The 6,273-nt window shown below is 52.6% G+C and overlaps 1 long non-coding RNA gene across 1 annotated transcript; it reads left to right on the forward strand.

The window, feature by feature from the left end:
• On the forward strand, window positions 1–4,144 carry LOC143930883 (uncharacterized). Its single transcript, XR_013262843.1, has 3 exons — window positions 1–254; window positions 2,883–2,984; window positions 4,021–4,144. It is a non-coding gene; the product is annotated as an uncharacterized LOC143930883 (long non-coding RNA).
• Window positions 4,145–6,273: the final 2,129 nt, after the last annotated feature.

Below are 6,273 nucleotides of genomic sequence, written 5' to 3' on the forward strand. Positions count from 1 at the left end.
GGCTCGTCGTGGTGAGAACGCTGAGCGGGGGTTGCAGACCTCCACGGCGCGCAGTACGGACGGTGCTGCAGGGCGCTCTACGCCGGCGAGGAATCCTGACCCACGGCCTGGTGTGGCGGCACGATCGGAGGCTGGGAGTTCCCAAGACGGCTTGTCGGAGGGGGAGCTGGTCGAGCCGGAGGAGGATGAGGTACCGAGGACGGCACGAGGCACGGGACCTACGGCTGGATGTCCCCTTGGGCAGCGGCAGCCAGGTAAGAGACCTTCTACTCTGTCTTCTTCTTCTTTTTCTGTCCTTCCTGAGGGGGGTCCTTCGGGAGGGGTGGGGGGCGTTGGGGCGTCTGGCGTCTTCGGGGTCGGCCCTGGGGCGGGTTCTCCAGATGTGGGGGTTGTTCACACCTTGTTGGCGGGTTTGCGGGAGGTTTTGGCGCGCTGTGAGGCTGGTTCACGGCCGGCGGCGGAGGCGTCTCCCTTGGCTGCGTGGGCCTTGGGTGCGCAGTCTGGGGTTCGGGGTTTGCCGTCAGGGGTTCCCCCTGTGGTGGTGGCCGCTGCGGATGGGCCGGCGATCGGTCCGCTGGCAGCTGCTCCTGGGCTGGCCGTTGGGGGGGTTGTTCCTGCGGCTGCGACGGCGGTGGTTGCTGCGCCGGCTGCGGTTGGTGAGGCGGTGGTAGCCGCTAAGGGAGTAGCAGGAGGGGATGGCCTGCGTCTAGCTGACGCAGCGAAATGTGAGGTCTACGTCTGTTTTGAGGGGCCTTTGGGCGCTCACTTGAAGACTGAGGTGAGAGACCGCATTTGGAAGGGGGAATATGTGGAGATTTTTTCCTTGCTGCCTCTGGAAAAGTTTAACTTGGACAAAGTTAAGCCGGATGAGAGCAAGAAGGAGGAGGAAGAGAAGCGGCGGTACCGGCTGATCCCGCGCACGTTTGCAAACTGGTTGCAGGCGTTTGCGATTCTGGCTAGCGTTATTGGAGAGAAGGCGCCGGAAAACTGCTCGCCACTTTTTTGCTACCTCGATTCCATCGGGGAGGCGCAGAGGGTTTACGGGGGGACTGCTTGGTTGCGCTATGATGAGCAATTTAGGCAGAAGAAGGCGGTCCGCCCGTCCTTGCGGTGGGATCACAAGGACATTAGTCTTTGGATGAAGCTGATGTCCTCCCCGAGGGGCTCCTTGCCTCCCTTTCAGGGCGGGGCCGGGAGCCCGGCAGCTGTCGGACAACCGGCCGGAAACCGCATGGGTTTCTGTTGGCAATTCAATGCCGGCACTTGCAAATTCGGGGCCAAGTGTCGATTCCGGCACGAGTGTTCCGCGTGCGGAGGTTCCCATTCCCAGTCCCGGTGCTTCAAGCAGGGACGGGGAAAAGGGGGGGACGCTGGAAAAGGGGGAGACGCTGGTGAGGGTAGGAAGGATGGTGCCTTTTCTAAGGCGCTATCCTGATCAAGTTGCAGCCAAGTTGCTGGAGTTGGGGTTTGCGGAGGGTTTTCGGTTGAATAGTCAGCTTCAGGTGGTTCCGCCGGTTGCGAACAACTTGAAGTCGGCTAGGGAGCATGCAGGTGTTGTCACAGACAAGTTGCTCAAGGAAGTTGCTTTGGGGCGGATGGCTGGTCCGTTTGGGGATCCGCCCATGGCTAATTTGGTGGTCTCCCCGTTGGGCGTGGTTCCGAAGAAGGAGCCGAACAAATTTCGGCTCATTCATCATTTGTCCCATCCGCGGGGGGGGTCGGTTAAGTACTCCATTGATCCCAGCCTCTGCACAGTGTCGTACACTTCTTTTGATACGGCGGTTGACTGGGTGCAGCGTTTTGGCAAGGGGGCATTGTTGGCGAAAACGGATGTGGAGGCGGCCTTCCGCCTCTTGCCGGTTCACCCGGATTGCTGCCACTTGTTGGGTTGCCGGTGGCAGGGCATGTTTTACGTTGATCGGTGTTTGCCCATGGGGTGCGCAATTTCTTGTTCGTTGTTTGAGCAGTTTAGTTCTTTTTTGGAATGGGCGGTGCGGGATGTTTCTGGTTTATCTTCCGTCATCCATTATTTGGATGACTTTCTGTGTATCGGGCCTGCTGATAGCCGCGTTTGTGCGTCTCTCTTGGCTACGATTCAGCAGTTGTTTGAGGTTTTTGGGGTCCCGTTGGCCCCGGATAAAACGGAAGGTCCGACCACGGAGCTGCGTTTTTTGGGGATTGTCATAGACACCATGGCGATGGAGTGCCGTTTGCCGATGGACAAGTTGGAGGATCTGCAGCGGGAGGTGGCCGGGGCGTTGCGGGCAAAGAAGATTCAGCTTCGGGCCCTGCAATCGCTCTTGGGCAAGTTGAATTTCGCCTGCCGCATTATGCCGATGGGGCGTGTTTTCTGCCGGCGCTTGGCGGCGGCCACAGCTGGCGTGCGGGCTCCTCATCATTTCATCCGCTTGGGCCAGGAACTCAAGGCTGATTTGTTGGTGTGGGATTCCTTCTTGGCCAGTTATAACGGCCGCTCGCTTTGGTTGGATAGGGTGGTTTCTAACTTTGATATAGAATTGTTCACGGACGCGGCTGGTTCAGGTGGTTTTGGGGCTTTCTTTCAGGGTCGGTGGAGCGCTGGGGAATGGCCGGTGTCTTGGAGGGAAGCGGGTTTGGTTCGCAATCTGGCCGCACTGGAATTGTTCCCCATTGTACTGGCAGTCGAATTGTGGGAGGGCGACTTCCGGAATCGGCGCGTTCGCTTTCATTGTGATAATCTGGGGGTGGTGCACGCCATTAATAATAACACTGCCTCTTCTCCTCCTGTGGTGCGTTTGTTGCGCTATCTGGTTCTTAAGTGTTTGTGTCTTAATTGTTTTGTGACTGCTGTGCATGTTCCTGGAGTAGAAAATTCAGTGGCTGATGCGTTGTCTCGTTTCCAGTGGGACAGATTCCGTCAGTTGGCACCGGCAGCGGAGGCGCACGGGCTTCAGTGCCCCGAGAGGTTATGGAGCATCGCCTTACCACAGCACAGCTGTTGATTCGTAAGTCCGTATCGGCAGCTACCTGGTCAGCGTACAGTAAGGTCTGGAGTGAATGGGGCGCGTTGGTACAGGAGGTGGGAGATTGCAGTAGCGAGGAGGGTAGGGTTCATTTGCTGCTTTATTTTATTGGCCGGAATTTTGAAAGTGGAGTGTCGGCGTCATATATGTCGCAAAAGCTGGCCGGGCTGGCTTTTATGTTTCAGTTGGCGGGCCAGAGGGATGCTACTAAGGTTTTTATGGTTCGGCGCGCTATGCGTGGTTACCGCGCTGGCCGCTCGGCGGCTGATACCAGGCGACCGGTTTCGTTCCAGCTTTTGGGCGAGGTGGTAAAACAGTTGCAACATGTTTGCGTTTCACGTTTTGAGAGGGTGTTGTTCCGGGCGGTTTTTGTTTTGGCCTTTTTTGGGGCGTTTCGGGTTGGGGAGATTGTGAGTAGGAATAAGAGAGGTGATGGGGGTTTAGACGTGAGCGAAGTGTTCGTGCGGGGTGGAGCGTTGGGTGTGTTCTTGCGCAGGTCCAAGACAGATAGGTTGGGCAAGGGTGTGTGGGTGGAATTGCGGTCGATTCCGGGTTCCCCTGTGTGTCCGGTGGCATCGGTGGGGGACTTTTACTGTATCCGGCCCCAGGGGGAGGGGGTCTTCTTCCGACATGAGGATGGCACGGCCTTGTCTAGGTTTCAATTTCAGGCGGTATTTAAAAAGTGTTTGGTGGCCGCGGGGTTGTCAGTTAACAACTATTCTTCTCACTCTTTCCGCATTGGGGCTGCCACTGAGGCGGTCCGGTGGGGATTGGATGACCAAGCTGTTCAGAGCATTGGGCGTTGGGAATCGGCGCGATTTAGGTTGTACGTCCGCCCTCATTTATTGTAGGTACGGGGTGATGCTGGGGCTCGGTCGGATTGGGGGGTGCAGTTCTTTCTTTCGGGGGTAGGCCGGGTTGGTTCGTTCTGTTCTTTAAGGAAGCGTTGTGCAAGCTTGCTCTCCTCTCATCCCACCCTGCCACTCTATTCCTTTGTGTTTTTTTTCTTTTCTTTCAGACTCGGAGGCCTGTCTGGTGTGGATCCTTGGACACTCATATGTTTATTGGGGTGCCAGGAGGGCTGAGGTCCGGAGGGATGGGAGGTTGTTGGGTCTGTCTAGGGAGGAAGGCACTGTTCGCTGATTGGGTATCCCGGGGATGCTGTGGTCTAGGGTGTTGCCGGAAATACACAGGTACGCTCGCTTGGATCGTCCTCCTAATGTGGTTTTGTTACACGTGGGTGGTAATGATCTGGGTTTGCGGTGTGCCCGGGAATTAATCAGGGATATTAAATTTGATCTGCTACGGTTGCAAGCCTCTTTCCCTGATACGATTTTTATCTGGTCCGATATTGTGGCCAGGACGGCTTGGCGTTTGGCGCGCTCTGTAGCGGGCTTGAATAGGGCCAGGGTGAAGGTAAACAAGGCGGTGGCCAAGTTTTTTGTCCGGAATGGAGGGCTGGCGGTGCGTCATCGGGATTTGGAGGAGGAGACTTGGCGTTTTTTGCGTTCTGATGGAGTGCATCTGAATGCCATCGGACTTGACATTTGGCAACTGGGGGTGCAAGATGGTGTGCAACGGGCAGTTAGGATGTGGTGGGCGTCACGCATGTAAGGTGTCACATGCGCTTGCTTTGGCGTTAGGTCTATGGGGTCTTTGAAGGTGGTGCTGGAAAAAAATAATGGAGGTTAAAGGGGGTTGGGCACAGATGGAGGTATGGGTGTCCTTTTTTCTCCCTTAAAAGGTTAATAATGGAATGGAGGAGGTTGTATCTGGAAGGAAGTTGCTGGTTTGTCCCTGAGCTTGCGTAATTACACGGCGGGGGGCCTGTTTATGGTTTACCGATACAACTGGTGGGTTAAAATTCTAATTTACCTTCAAAGACCTCTAGATCAAAAATGGGTTAATGCTGGATGTATATATATTTGGTTTATAATGTTTTTTGTTGAAAATGTATTTATATGCATTTAAGTTATGTTTCAGAGTATTTTTGTATTTTTTCATGTTTGTAATAAAGAAAAATGGGCTGCTATGGCCATTCGACTCCAAAGAGGACAATGTGTCGTCTGGTCATTTGTTAGATAAGTAATTTAGAGTATAAGTGGTTATAGAAGAGCCTCACAAATGAGCACATCCCCTAGTCAAGACTTGAACTTGTAGTGTTGCAAACTTTGCACAGGCAACACAGAAACCTGAGACATGACTCAGCATTTCAAGGAGGCTGAGGCTATTTTCCACACACGAAGGACAAGGACATGCTGATTTTTTTTTTTCAAAACAACAGATGAGCATATTACTTTGTGGTGTGAGGTAAATTGGCAGTTCCGGGATAACAAACCAGTAGACATGTGCATTCGTTTTCGTCCGAATGCATTTTCGTCCGAATTTCAGCTATTTTCGTTTTCGTTTTGACAAACGATAACGAAAGCACAAAATCCGAAAAACTAAAGATCCGACATAAATAAATGCTTTATTTTCGTTTTCATTGTTACAACAGATCGATATAGAATAGGAGATTCGACATGACTCTGACAATAACAATCTGTCTATAGAACCTGTGGTCGAATGTGCCTAACCTTACCTCTATTAGTCCAAGATTATATAGAGAAAATATTTGACAGAGAAAAAAGATTTGACAGAGAGAAAAGATTCTGCAAGTTACTGTCCTAAAAAGTGTTTGGGGACCCGGGTCCTGCCCCAGGGGACATGTATCAATGCAAAAAAAAGTTTTAAAAAAGGCCGTTTTTTCGGGAGCAGTGATTTTAATAATGATTAAAGTGAAACAATAAAAGTGTAATATTCCTTTAAATTTCGTAGTGGGGGGTGGGTTGTCTATAGTATGCCTGTGAAGGGGCTCATGTTTCTGGTGCTTAGAACTGTCCCTGCACCCCTCTGATGTAACACAGGCAGGTTTCCGTTACATCAGAGGGGGGCGGGGTCACCCATACGTCACAGGGAACCCCGGGTTTCCCCTTGCGTTAGAGGGGGCGGGGTCAGGTGACGGGTGGCCCCGCCCTCCGTATATAAGAAACGTCAGGCCACCGGAATCCTTGCAGTGTCTCCTCTGCGGAGACAGAAGAAGAATGGATTCGCTGCGCTGGATGAGATGAGCCATCGCTGGAGAGATGACCGTCCGTCGCTGGATAGCAAGAGTGGATTACCACCACTGGAATCTTTTTTTTATTTTTTTTTATTTTTAATAAAGGAATTTTTCAAAAGTGTGTTTGTCTTATTTAACAATTTTTTACACTTTCTTTACTGCATAAATGAC

This window comes from Lithobates pipiens, unplaced genomic scaffold, assembly GCF_037356315.1.
Source record: "Lithobates pipiens isolate NorthernLeopardFrog02 unplaced genomic scaffold, aLitPip1_a1.2 Scaffold_25, whole genome shotgun sequence".
NCBI classification, from domain to species: Eukaryota; Metazoa; Chordata; class Amphibia; order Anura; family Ranidae; genus Lithobates; species Lithobates pipiens.